The sequence below is a fragment of the Pinus tabuliformis genome, chromosome 1_2, assembly GCF_031772625.1.
Source record: "Pinus tabuliformis cultivar Carrire ecotype Pingquan chromosome 1_2, CPIR1, whole genome shotgun sequence".
Taxonomy (NCBI): Eukaryota; Viridiplantae; Streptophyta; class Pinopsida; order Pinales; family Pinaceae; genus Pinus; species Pinus tabuliformis.
In genome coordinates, this window is record NC_142298.1 from 586,448,619 (window position 1) to 586,462,318 (window position 13,700).

Below are 13,700 nucleotides of genomic sequence, written 5' to 3' on the forward strand. Positions count from 1 at the left end.
TCGCTCCCGAGTGGAGTTGCTAATTTTTTTTGTGAAGCTTTAGTGTCTACGGATAAATGCTTAAACCCCTAGACTAGTAGCTAATTCTAGAACAATAGATTAAGTAAGAGGTAAAGAAGCCTACCTAAAGCTTTCACTTACTCCTTATCTCCCATGACTAATTCTATCACTCCTTTCCATACTTAATTTTCTTCAAGAGTACCTACACACAGACAGAAGACAAAAACTGATCAAAGCATAAGATAATGATCTATTGGTTAAACATAGCATGGAATCAAGTACATGATACACATATGAAAGCATCAATATACAATACAAGCATATGGAAAAATATTTAAACACTTTATTAGTAAAAGGAAGAATTACAACCCAGTTTGCTTGATTCAGCATCACTCTAGTTTAATCCCATCCTCTCCTCATAACAAGCAAGACATTTTGATATGATTACAATACTTGAAATCAACTCAAGTCTCATACTAACAACATCTCCCTATAATTCAATGATTTCCAGCCCAGCCAGCCCCTGATCACTTAGACGAGTGGTCCTTTTATAGGTGAATGAAGGAAGTTATGCCATAAACTGTGATAATGAATGCCCTTCCAAACTTAGAATTTAGTTCCATAAAGGAAGGGATAATAGTATTGATGTTCCTTAAATCCCTACCTCATCCAAATTCAAGCCCAAAGGAGTAGATAACTTGCGAAACCTCTAGATGCATCCAATGGATAAGAATATTCCCAAACCCAAATGCAATTTCGCTCAAATTTGCCCAACGCACCCTAGTAGTGTATTGTTTTCCACTACAATGCACCTTGGTAGTGTACTAGGTTGTGTCGCAGTGCACCTTGATAGTGTATCTACCTGCACTGATCATCTTAGAGACAATTTTTAATCGCTCGCCAGTGGAGTTGCCAATTTTTTTGGGAAGTTTTAGTGTCTATGGATAAACGCTTAAACCCCTAAACTAGTAGCTAAGTCTAGAACAACAATGCAAAACATTATCTACTTTTTCTATGGCCAATAGATTAAATAAGAGGTAAAGAATCCTACTTGAAGCATTTTCTTACTCGTTATATCCCTTGACAAAAACCTATCAAAGCATATCATAATGATCTATTGATTAAACATAGCATGTAATCAAGTACATGATACAGATATGAAAGCATCAATGGACAATACAAGCATATGGAAAAATATTTGAACACTTTATTAGTAAAAGGAAGAGTTACAACCTAGTTTTCTTGATTTAGCATCACTCCTCCTATTCAATCCCATGCTCTCCTCATAACAAGAAAGACATTTTGACATCATTACAATACTTGAAATCAATTCAAGTCTCATACTAATAGAATCTCCCTATAATTCAAAGATTTCCAGCCCCTGATCACATAGATGAGTGGTCTTTTTATAGGTGAATGAAGGAAGTTATGCCATAAATGGTCACAATGAATGCCCTCCCAAACTTAGGATTTAGTTTCATGGACGAAGGGATAAAGGGATTGATGTTCCTTCACTCCCTACCTCATCCAAATTCGAGCTAAAAGGAGTAGATAATCTTGGGAAACTTCTAGATGTATCCAATGGATAAGAATATTCCCAAACCCCAATGCAATTTCTCTCAAATTCGCCCAAAACAGGCCAAAGAGGGTTCAAGTGTACTGCATAGCACCCTAGCAGTGTATTGTACTGCACTTCGGTGCACCCTAATGAAGGCTTATTTGTGTTGATCTTCTTAGAGGTAGTTTTTGGATGATTTCAGTCAAAGAACTCCTTGGGAAGCTAGGCATTCTGATGGTTGTTTTCTTTAGGGCATGTAACAACTGATTTAGGGTTTGATGGGCCCTGATAGTACTGATCTATAAGTCGGGGTTGATGTGCCCAAATGGATCTGTAATAGTCACCCTGAAAGGTAGGCACCGCTAATGACTTTTGGTTGTGCCACTTAATTTCAATTCAAGGGGAAATAAGGCTATAGTTTGAGATTGATGTCTTTAAGGTTGGTGTCGAGGCCAATTTTTTTGGGTATTATTAATGAACTATTATCTATGGAGTTACTTCAAATGCTCGAGGGAGACCAGAGGCCGATATTATGAACGACTCATTCTATTGCTAGGAGGAATGTGGATAACTCACAATCAGTCATGTCATTTCTACAGATAAGTGTTCATTGTTCCAAGTTATATTTTATGGTATTTTTCTACATAATTATATGTCTAGATAATAAAGCCTGAAATGGATATTTTTTGTATCCATATGCCATGGAAATGTTTATGTGCTATATATGGTTGTTAACCCAAGTTATTGTTTTATGTAAGTATCTTTACATTTCCTTTTGTAATTAATTAATTCTTTTTACGTAATACATATAGTGTTGCATAACTTAATAAATTAAATTTGCAAGCCTAATTTTCCTGTTGGGAAAATTATTCATGTATACTTTCATAGAGTATTTCATAAGAATAAACGGGTTGTGGAGTACTATTGAGTGATGTTTCCCAATTAGGGTTGGGGTCACTACAATGTGGTACCAAATCCCAGTTTCAACACTAGGTTTGAATTCGGTCAGAATTGGAACTTAAGGAAACTTTCGCAGGTTTGCAAGCTGACCACCTTGTGTTTACTAAGAGTGTTAAAGGAATTATTGACAAAACATTTTATAAATTAAAACATAATATGCCATAGTAGGATTTGTTGTTGAAGAATTATAGGTTGGAATTTAATAGATTTGAGCTTCATTGGGACAAATTCATGGCTACAATTGAAAACCCATGGGTTGTGCATCAATTGTTTAACAAAATTTGTTATTGTGAAAATTTGTAGTGTGTGTACCAAAAATGATTCACTTAATTGAGTAATGACAAGTGACCCTAACCACAGAATGTGACCACTTTTACACTTTAGATATGTAAGAAAAGTGATCAAACCCTGTAAGAAAATATATGATGCAAGCCAAAAATATATAGTGACAATAAATAAAAGTGAAATAACACAATACAAGGTTTTAAATGAATAATAATTTTATTAAAACACTTCTTGTGTAATATTTACAACATGGGTCTATAAATCCCTCTCCATGGGATGCGTCCTTTTCCTATACCTTTCCTTCGACGATCTTGTTGTTATCTCTCGAAACTCCCAAAAGTAAGATGAAACTTAAGTGGGAGGTCAAAAGTTGTGACATTATAATGGTGATAATTATAATGATCATTGTGAAGAATGAATAGAAAACCCTCTTATTTAAAACAAACTATTGAGCTAAACTAGGAATTGGAAAATAATAAAATATTATTAACCTAATCAAAATCTAGTCGTTCATAATACATTATTATATTTTTTAGAGAGGGAAAAAATATTAAAAATGGCCAAATATATTTATTTATAAAATGGTTGATGTAATTAAGAAAGAAAATGACTTATTAATTACTTTGTGAGAATTAAGAAAAATGTGAATTTGATATAATTATTAAATAATGATTTAATAATTGTTTCTAGAGAAAATTAAATAAATAATGATTTATTCAATTATTCTCATGTGGTTTTTTAATTTTAATGAGAAATAATTTAGAAAAAAATGGTTTAATAAATTAATTCCTATGGTGAAAGTATTTTTACTATGGTGAAATTAATCCTACATGGTGTATTTCGATCCACCTATTGTGAAATGACTAGGTGTTCGTTTTTTGGGTGAGACCAGATTGTTGCCGAACATAATAGCGTCACGCACTATGACTGGAATACATTGTAGGTTATACTTCCAAAAGACACCAAAGGGGGGAGAGAGAGAGAGAGAGAGAGAGAGAGTTGGAGCAATACAAGGAAGGACTAAGGAATGGAGGGGGAGAGACCTACTGATCTGATATAATTCTCCTTTTAATTTGGAGTACATGATCACAAATGAAGTTGGGGAGGAATACCCATACATGTCGATATAATTGAGTACAAATAATAATGGTGGGCCCAAAATGTGGGACTAAGATACAAAATACATGACACATGATACATAATATAACAACTTCAGCGGGCTAGAAAGTTATACAATGATACAATGAGTCCCATATAAATAATGTACCTAGAAAAACATAGGCTAGGAGTGAATACAATAACATCTGTTGATCTGAATACATGAGACATAATGCCCCTCAAGATGACATGGTGAGGGGGAATCACAACCAAAGAAGCCGTACTTAATAGGAAAGGGCTTTTAAGATATGAATGGATCATCCAAAGGAGATGTCCATACTATGGCTGAAACATGCAATTGAATATGAATGAATCAAATGTACGGAATTGCATCTGAGGTTGGATCATAATATGTTATCTTCTGGGCATGTGGCGGGGTACATGAAGGGCCACCTCCTCATAAGGTCTAGACCATCTCACACACACCCAAGAAATGTTGGAATAATTTGTTGGATCACTAGACCATCAAGTGTATGCTTCTCAGTTCTGTGATAGTGAGTTACAGTTGAGCACGTGAGAAAAAACCAAGTCAAAGGGAAATGATGATTCCCTTTCCTTGATCTGAGGTACCAAATAAGGACAAAGGTTGGAACCAAGGTACACCACCCTCTACTACACTCTCCCGGAATAAATTTGTTCAAGGAAATAAAAGAGGGCCTTCCAGAGTTGAGGCAATGACGATTCCTTAACAAAGGCATGAGGATAATAGTAATGTGATTGATGGAATGACACCAAGGATGATGGAGGAATAGGATGAGTTGTGGGCTGAAAAATTCACTTATCCATTTATAATGTACATGTTTGACCTAGTAGTCACTGACTCAATTCTAGAGGTGATGTTCAATTACTTAGATGGAGGTTTTCCAAGGAATTATGAGTATAGATGGGGGCTAGATATGAGTAAAGTTGGATGAATGCAATGCAAATACAAATGGTGTACTATAAAAAGACTCAATGGGAAGTGGAACAAACTCCACGGATGTGAAGTGTGACTCATCTCTGATGCTCTAAACTAGGGTGACTCGATGATGTTACCACATGGGGTGGCTTGGAGGGGACCATAAAAACATGAGTAAATAATGGATAATCATTACTAAAATCTACGTGATTTGACAAGTGAAAAGGTAAAGTGGTACCAATGTACAATAAAGTATTATGAAGAAATTTTATTTTAATAGGCGTCAAGCTGAGACCTCTTCGAAAATATGGCCTCTTTGTGAAGTGTCAAATTACGAGAAGCTAAGGGAGACCCATCATAGAGCTTTGTGGGAGCTTTCTAACGGTGTCAATGGTTTGTCAAACTTAGCTACAGTTTGGTTGCAATGGGAAATGAAAAAACTAGGGTTTCTCTTTTAAAAGGGCTTCTTACCCCTAATTCCAATTCATTTGCATAGTGAGTTGTTAGAGAATTTAGAGAGGAGTATAAGGCCGTAAATCTTAGCGAGCTCGATGTGGAAAAAATCATCATTAGAATTTGTAGCTATGACTTTCAGGTAGGTGGTCTAGCCTTACCCATCATTTCTAATGGAGTAAATATTCAAATTAGGGCATCATATCACTAGGGGAAACACTTTCTCTTCCTCATGATCACAACGCAATTGTTTTCCCAATGTAGAAAATGGAGAAAAAGGTGTATTCACTATAGTTTTGAAGGGAAAAATGGCATTGTAGACTGAACATAAAAGCATGTCTATGGGTTTCTCTGGAGTTGAAGCTAAGAATTAGAAGTAGATGTTTTTTACTCTGAGCTGACAAGATATGATGGTATTTTGTAGGCATGGAAGATCTAAAGCTGGTATGGTGAGAATGATATTTTGATACTCTTTGCGCTAAGGTTTAGGGGAACCAAGTAGTAAGGGGGGCTCTTTCCCAGTATGAATTACTCTAGTTCTTGGAGAATCCATTGATGAGGGTTGATCAACTACTTTTGACCCTAATTGAGAGTTACTGGGATCTAGATTAGGAGGAATTTGTGATATAGGGGCATAGGATTGAGATCATGATTCAGGACATATACTTTCTGATAGGATTACCAACCTTGGGGGTGGTGGGAGAGATCCATCCGATGTTGCCTCATGGGAGGGATATAGGGAAGTTTTTTGAACATCACTATCTACCAAATGGTTGTGTAAATGGCATAAGTATCTATATTCATTACTTGGAGATACTTGAAACACGAGCTACATTCACAGTAGTTGTAAGGATTTTGGGTAGTGATGCCTTTCATCACATCAATGGGGGGTAGATTATGCTAGTAGAGAGTGTATTGGCAGGGACCTACTATGGGTGGTCCCATGTGATACTGACATCATTGAAACATCAGTTTGGTCTATTAATGCAGAAAGCAAATGATAATTGTTCCTTTGGGAGAGTTGTATGCTCATTCCTCTTTGAGAAGATCCCCATTATCCAACCACGTGCAGATCCTTGATTGTGGCCCACAAGAGCCTAATATGCACCACTGTGGGCAGCTACAATGATGAGGTGGATGTGGGGTAGTTGAGCAGGGGTTTGACTTGAGTTCTTTGCTCATTGGGACCAAATGCCTTTGTAAATAGATGACTATCCATACAATGAGATGAACTTCTAGGGAGATTTTGGTCTAGGACTACCACTAAGATGAGCATGGGGCCCTGATGGTAAGTGAGAGTTGTTATATTTTGTTCAATTCTAGAGTTGAGAACATGTATGCATGTGGTGCTTTTTTTCAAACTTTTTGCATCCAAATATAGCATCGATGTGGCCAACAAGATATAAAGGATGAGCCATAGCATGGTGGGCTATAGATCAGAGAGGGTTTTCATCATAGAAAAGATTAGATAGTGATGTGATATTGGAGGATATCTAACATAGCTTTAACTTCCTACTAACAGAAGTGAAAAAGCTTGGATGGCATAACCTAGAATATCAGTAGACATATTCATGTACCAGTACTCCTTAGGAGTGGCTAGGTATCACCAGGTGTATAGGTATGGTCAGTGAATTATTTTGATACTTATGAGATGTAGGGATGGACTCGTTAGCACAGGATCCATGATAGGGTAGTGATTAGATAGAGAGACATGTGTGCCCCAATTTTTGTATGTAACATGCTATGAGCATGACATATGGATTCAGAGTAGTGGACTGTAAACACAATATGTTGGAAATTTTGATACATAGTGTGGTTATTCATCCTTTTGTGATGATATTGGTTCACCATTTGTTTATGTTATGGATGTCGTCTTGTATGTTAATGTGAAAAATGCCAATGTATAATGTTATTTGCAATGTTATATACATAGTGATTTTGTGCTTTACGAACATGATTGAATGTAATGGATTCAAATTGACGTTCCAAAATCTTAACGTGTAGATATTTTCTGAATAGCATAGGATTATGTGCACGGTAAATGCCATTCAATTACATAAAATGTAGCAAGGAATCAATAAAAACATCAAGCTAAAGGATACAATGATTAAGGGCATTGGCTAACAAAGATAGCACTACATCATATTCAGTCCGGTTATTAGTGGCAAGTCCAATGCAAACACTATTGGAGTGAATTAACGAATGCAAAGGGGTAAAAATGGCCCATGTTTCAAAGGCTATATTCTTGGAGAGGTGACTCACACCACCCTTATAACCAAAATGTGGTGTGGATTATGTATCCATCTGAAAGGAGTAAGAAGTCAAAAAATGAGATTATGGGGGGTGCAAGCTACCTAAATGTAAAAAATAAAAAGGACATTCATTTCAATGGAAAATGTTATGGATAAATTTCCTGAGGTAGAGTGCATTGTGAGGATCGGGAAGGATTTCTCCTTCTGAACCCTCTAAAAGCTATGCCCCCTTTCGAGGACACTTATGAATGATGTAAGGACCAAGCCATATTGGTTCAAACTTCCCACGCCCTTAACATTGTGAGCTTGGTCATAGATGAGAACAAGGTGTCATTCGTGAAAGGTATGAGGGTGGACTTTATGGACATACTCAATTTTGGTGAGATTTTTGGCTGCTTCAATGGCTTTCAATCCAAAACAATAGTCTTCATTGTCACACTCAAGTACGACAAGTGGAGGGAGGGGATTTCACACTTAATCTGTAAGACTTCCTCATATCCAAAAACAAGGTGGAAAGAATTGAACCTAGTGGTGGTTTTGGCAGAGGTTCTATAGGCACAGAAAGTACGGAAGAGCATAAGATTCTAATTAGTCTTATGTTTATTCATTGTCCACTGAAGCATTGTTTTAATGACTTTATTGACAAATTCAACTTGGCCATTTCCTTGGGGGTAATAAGATGATGAATATTGGTGTTCAAAGCCTAACAATGTTGAACGTAGGCATGGCTTCAACCGATTTGGTAAAATATTCGACAACCACAATAATATAGTTATGGTTATTAGCATATGGGGTTTGACACTCCATAAAGTCAATAGCCCATTTATAGACGAGTTGCAATGATAGGATGGAGTGGAGCAGGTGGAGCTCGAGCTTTAGGGGCATATAATTGACAATGTTTGACTACCTCAATGCAATTGCTAAAGAGAGAAATAAAGAAGTATCAGGAACACATGATTTTTTGGGAAGTGACCATTCCAGAGAGGTGACCACCACAAGCATCGTCATGACAGGAATTAAGCCCTTTCTCTACTTCATAATGGGTGAGAAAATGATGAAGGATAGTTTCAACACTGTGACGATAAAGTTGGATAGCATTTGAGTACCTCAATGCAATTTCTGAAGAGAGAATGCCGAAAGTATCATGCATGCATGATTTTTTGTGAAGTGACCATTCTAGAGAGGTGACCTCCACAAGTGTCATCGTAACATGCATTAAGCCCTTTCTGTGCTTCAGAATGGGTGAGTCAATGATGACGATGTCAACACCATGATGATAACTATCGTCATCAATGAGGAGATAATGAGGGGCTTGATGTCAAATATGTCATCAATCATCAAGAGTAATGTGGGGGATGAATTTATGGGTTCAAAAATAAGTGAGGATGTCTCCATACCAAGGATCATTCGAGGTTACAGTGAATAACTTTTCATCTAGAAGGTCATCATTTACCAATGGCTTTGGGACGCCAATAGGAAATTCAAAAATGAATTAAAAAAATGTTAAACCTTTCTTACTCTTGGGGGTGACAAACTCCAACTAAAAGTTTTGAAGGATAAAAATCTGGTGAGCATACTTTCCATTGATGATCTGACAACTCAATAAGAAGGTCATGGATTCAGAGCTGGTCATGTCCTTGGTGGTATGGGTAAGGATATAATGACGTAATTTTTGAACTCAGAACACAATGGCCAGCGTGCTGAACAACAAAAGTGACCTTTCAACCTTTTGAGGGAGGCCACTCAGTTGGGAAACTAATCCTAGACCTATCTTTATTGAAGGAAGGATTACTCCTTCTCTCATTCAAGAGAAAGCTAAAAGGACAGGAAAAGAAACATAAGTATGTTGAAATTGGAATAAGACAAAAGAAATAGATGAGGGAAATACTTCCAAGATCTAATCCTTGTTTGAGAAGATGTATACAAATAAATTTCCATTGAATAGTTAACAGACATCCAACTACAAACATATCCAATTGCTAATAAAAAAATATGCATAAGGATAGAAGAGTCATGTGACAATACTAAAATATTTCAAATACATGACATGTAGAAAGTAGGACATCTATAATATTAAACTGTTAGATAACTAGCAACTCAAGCAGATAAAGTTGTGTCGTTATACAAGTTCTAGTTTCAAATCTCATTTCTGATTAACCCTACAAGATAACTTGACCACATTCTAAATGATAATTTCAATAAGAAGTTAACATAGGTGCTAAAAAGCCACATACATACTCATACTCCATAAATTAATTTTAAATTCGAAGAACTTATTTTCAGTAATAGAGAAATAAATAGTGTTGTACATCTGATTACAAAAATAAATACTATTATATAAACGAATCAATTACATAAAACATCAAAGAATTACCATAGTGCATGTCCTATTTTGTCTCTAAATCGATTCCCTATCTGCATAGATGCATCCGATCTCACTACAATAGTGTAAATGAGCTTTAACTCCTTCGATAAAAACAAGTTGTAAGCTCTAGTAATACTTTGCTCCTTTTCTCTTAGATTCGAATCCCTTTTTTCTCACAATTAGAGATGGGTGTTAATAAATAGTGGAAATATCAACAATTTCACCAAATCTCCCCCGAGTGGAGTTAATTATAGCATAGATGGGTTTAAATGGAATTCTATCGAGAATGAAAATAAGCACAGTGGAACAGATTTCCCAGTTTTGCTTGTCCACATAAGGATGACCCTGCTTGTCTCTTGCTCGTTTCAAACCGATAGGTGAAATTACATGCGAAGAACAACCGATTCAACAAATTTACTTTATTACAATATCTATTTACCATTTGGTGTAATTTCGTTGGTGATAGACTAGATCTATTTGAATACTGACCTTCATAGGAAATATTTGTTAGAACAAAAAACAAAATTAGCGATGGCGTAAAACAAGCTTTGTAAAAAACTGCTATTATGCCCAAAACCAATAGAAAAATCAACTATATTTTTCAATTCATATGACAATGGCTCCTATAAGTGATAAGTGGAAAGAGTTAAGTGGTATTAGAGAAATGGATATCGAAACTTTTAATAATGTGTGCAAGCAAAAAACGTTGATATTGGGAGGTTGTGATATCAAGTATGTTTGATATCCTATTGAACTAATTTTAAATAGTGTATTGGGTCTGGATATCGGATGTGCATGGAATATTGGAAGTTGGAAGTCAGAGGGATATGATTATTTGAAATCAGAGATTGAAGGGAGATTATTATTAGAGATCAGAAGGATTGTAATATCACGATATGAGAGATCGGATTTTTTGAAAGCTTGTTGAATTGAAAATATTTGATCACTGATAATGAAGAGTGAAAGTAATGATGTGGAAAGTGGGTTTTACAAAGTTCAAAACACTTAATAATTTCAATTTTGATATGGTATGGACTTGGGTTATTTTTTTTATTAAACCCCTTCATAATATAGTTTGGACTTTGATATCAGGGATTTTGAAAAGGATTCTTTCGATGTCAATGTCCCGATGACTAAAAAATCTGATATTAGATTTCATATATATGCCACTTGTTTTATGATTTAGGCTTAAATCCTAGATATGATCCTTTGTCTTAGTGGCTATTTAAGGGATAAAAATAAAAATACTATTTACAAATATAAATAAATATTTTACAAATAAAAGTAAAAGTAAAGAAATAAAACCTATAAAACAAAATGCTAAAATACATTATATACATATCATTAGGCCAAGGTAGTGAAAAATATCCAATCTTCAATTAGGCGATATTTGCAAACCAAATTTCCAAAGAATATTAAACATGATATGATAGGAGTACAAGAACATATCAAACTCATTAAAGCAATCCAAGTTCTCAAAATCAAACAGTAATATGACCAACCATTCAACTAAAGGGTCCCCATATTGAAAATTAAGTGAATAATGGCAAGTTGTGTTTTTACCACAACAATGGCGACAAACTCGGAAGAAATTATTATCTCTATCTTATTATTAATGAAATCCCAAAAGGAAAAGGAGCAAGGATGAATAAAACCAAAATGCTAAGATTCATACTCTATGAAATCCCTCAAAATAGAGTTTAATCATTTTGACCATCTCTTGTAGAAATAATAAGAGTAAGGTCATTTTTAAAATAACCAATAATTAATGAAAGCATAAAGTAAAGGACAAAATATCAGCATTGGGTTGATTAATAAAGATGAACTCTCATTGTCATAGGTAGATCTATGGCTTCCAGTAGGCATCCGTAGCCTCTAGGGTTACATTTTGAAGACAAAAGAATGTCAATATCTTATCTACTATTTAGTATTTCATAGAAGGCATATTTCATTAATAACTCTGAAAACCATTGTCCTAGCTTGGTGACCATATATGACAATACCATTCACAAGTGTTGACATTCATGAACAAGCCAGCTCGTGATGAGACCTCTTGTCTTACAACAAAGTGTTGTGAGCCACTATCTTGGATTGGTGACGAGATACAATAATGTCATAACAATCAAATCTCGTGATCATGATAGGCTCACTTATTACAGAGACCCCCTATCTTTCAGGTTTTTCACACAACTTTTAATTTATACTCTAATAATTTGTGCTAATATATGGGGAGACAATTCCTCTCCTTAAGAGATGGAGATGACATGGAAGAGTTATATAATACTAAACTAGTGTGTTTCTTTCATAACCTTAGTATCTATTTTAGGATATGGCTTATTGTCAACTAGCTTTCTTATGTGTATTAAGATAAGAGAGAACTCAGATACTAAGATAAGATATTGATGTCAAATTTTCAATATGAGCCTTAAAAATAGGATTTTAATGATCTTCCTTTTATTCTTCCTTTTACCAATGGATTCCATTAGATAAGAATAAAATATTCCCAAGTATTAACCAAAGGTGGGTCGAAAATGCCCTCCAGCAAAAAGGTTGGTAATATCACTACGATCAATCCCAAAAAAAGGTGAAATATGCACACAAGAGGATTGCAAAAGGGTCCAATAAATATTGTTGAAACAAATCCAACCAAGAGATGAGAAAATCAATCCAAATAAAAAGGGATTTAAAATAGAAGCAAACCTACTACAAGAAAAATCATGAAATAAGCAAAAATCGAGTGAAACAAGATAAAAGAAATATATTGATATAAGAAATAAATATCTTGTTATGTTCTTTTCATTATTTCAAGCATATGAAATTATGTCTCTCTTGGTGAGCTTTTTGTCCAAGACTTTTATTTAAACAAATTCTCTAACTAAAACAAGAGTTGTGATTAAAGTTTGCATATGAGAATTTAATATGAATGTTATTCCTTTTATCAAATCTTGCTTTAAAAAAATGTAACTTTGAATAAACATGTCTTGAGAGAGAACAAGAAAGATGATAAGAAAAACTCAGAAGTAAAGGAAATCTCCCTGAATGAGTTTTAAACATTTCTCCTTTTAGCATTAAGATTTTTGATAACTACTTTATTGATAAACGTTGATCTTCTAACTCAATCCAATACCTGCTAGAAGAAGAACACAATATAAGAAATAAACAATGATTAAAAGAGAAAAGAGATTCTAGAAAACTAAGAACAGATGGAAATGAACATGTAAATATGAACTTGGGAGAATTTGATCATAGTTTTACATGATGAATCTTCATCTTCTCCCATGTATTTATCAAAGTTCAAAACCATCTTCTTATTTAATTTAAACTAACTTCTAAACTACACCTAAACCTAATCTAAAAAGTAGACAAAGAATAAGTAAATTCATTCTTCCAATGTAATCATTCAAGCATCTTAATATCTGCATGAATGCATAAATGAAACATCAGTAACAAAATCATAAATATATCAACAGAAATAAAATTGAATATATTATGTGCATCTAATGTTAATGTATGTACAAGAAGCAAATTATTTACAAAATATGTCCCCTGAAATTCTTCCAAACATCTGTCTATAGGACCATCAAGATAAGGATGTGATTTAGATGTTTGAAAAGAATTAAAAAGGAAACAACAAACCAATATTAAATGTTAAATGTTTGCAAATGAAAAGTTGTTGTAAAGGAAAAGAAAAATCAGAAATCTTCTTTTCAAAAGATTTGAGTGGATAACAATGAGGAAGATTTCTAAAAGGAATGCATGGCTGGTCAAAAT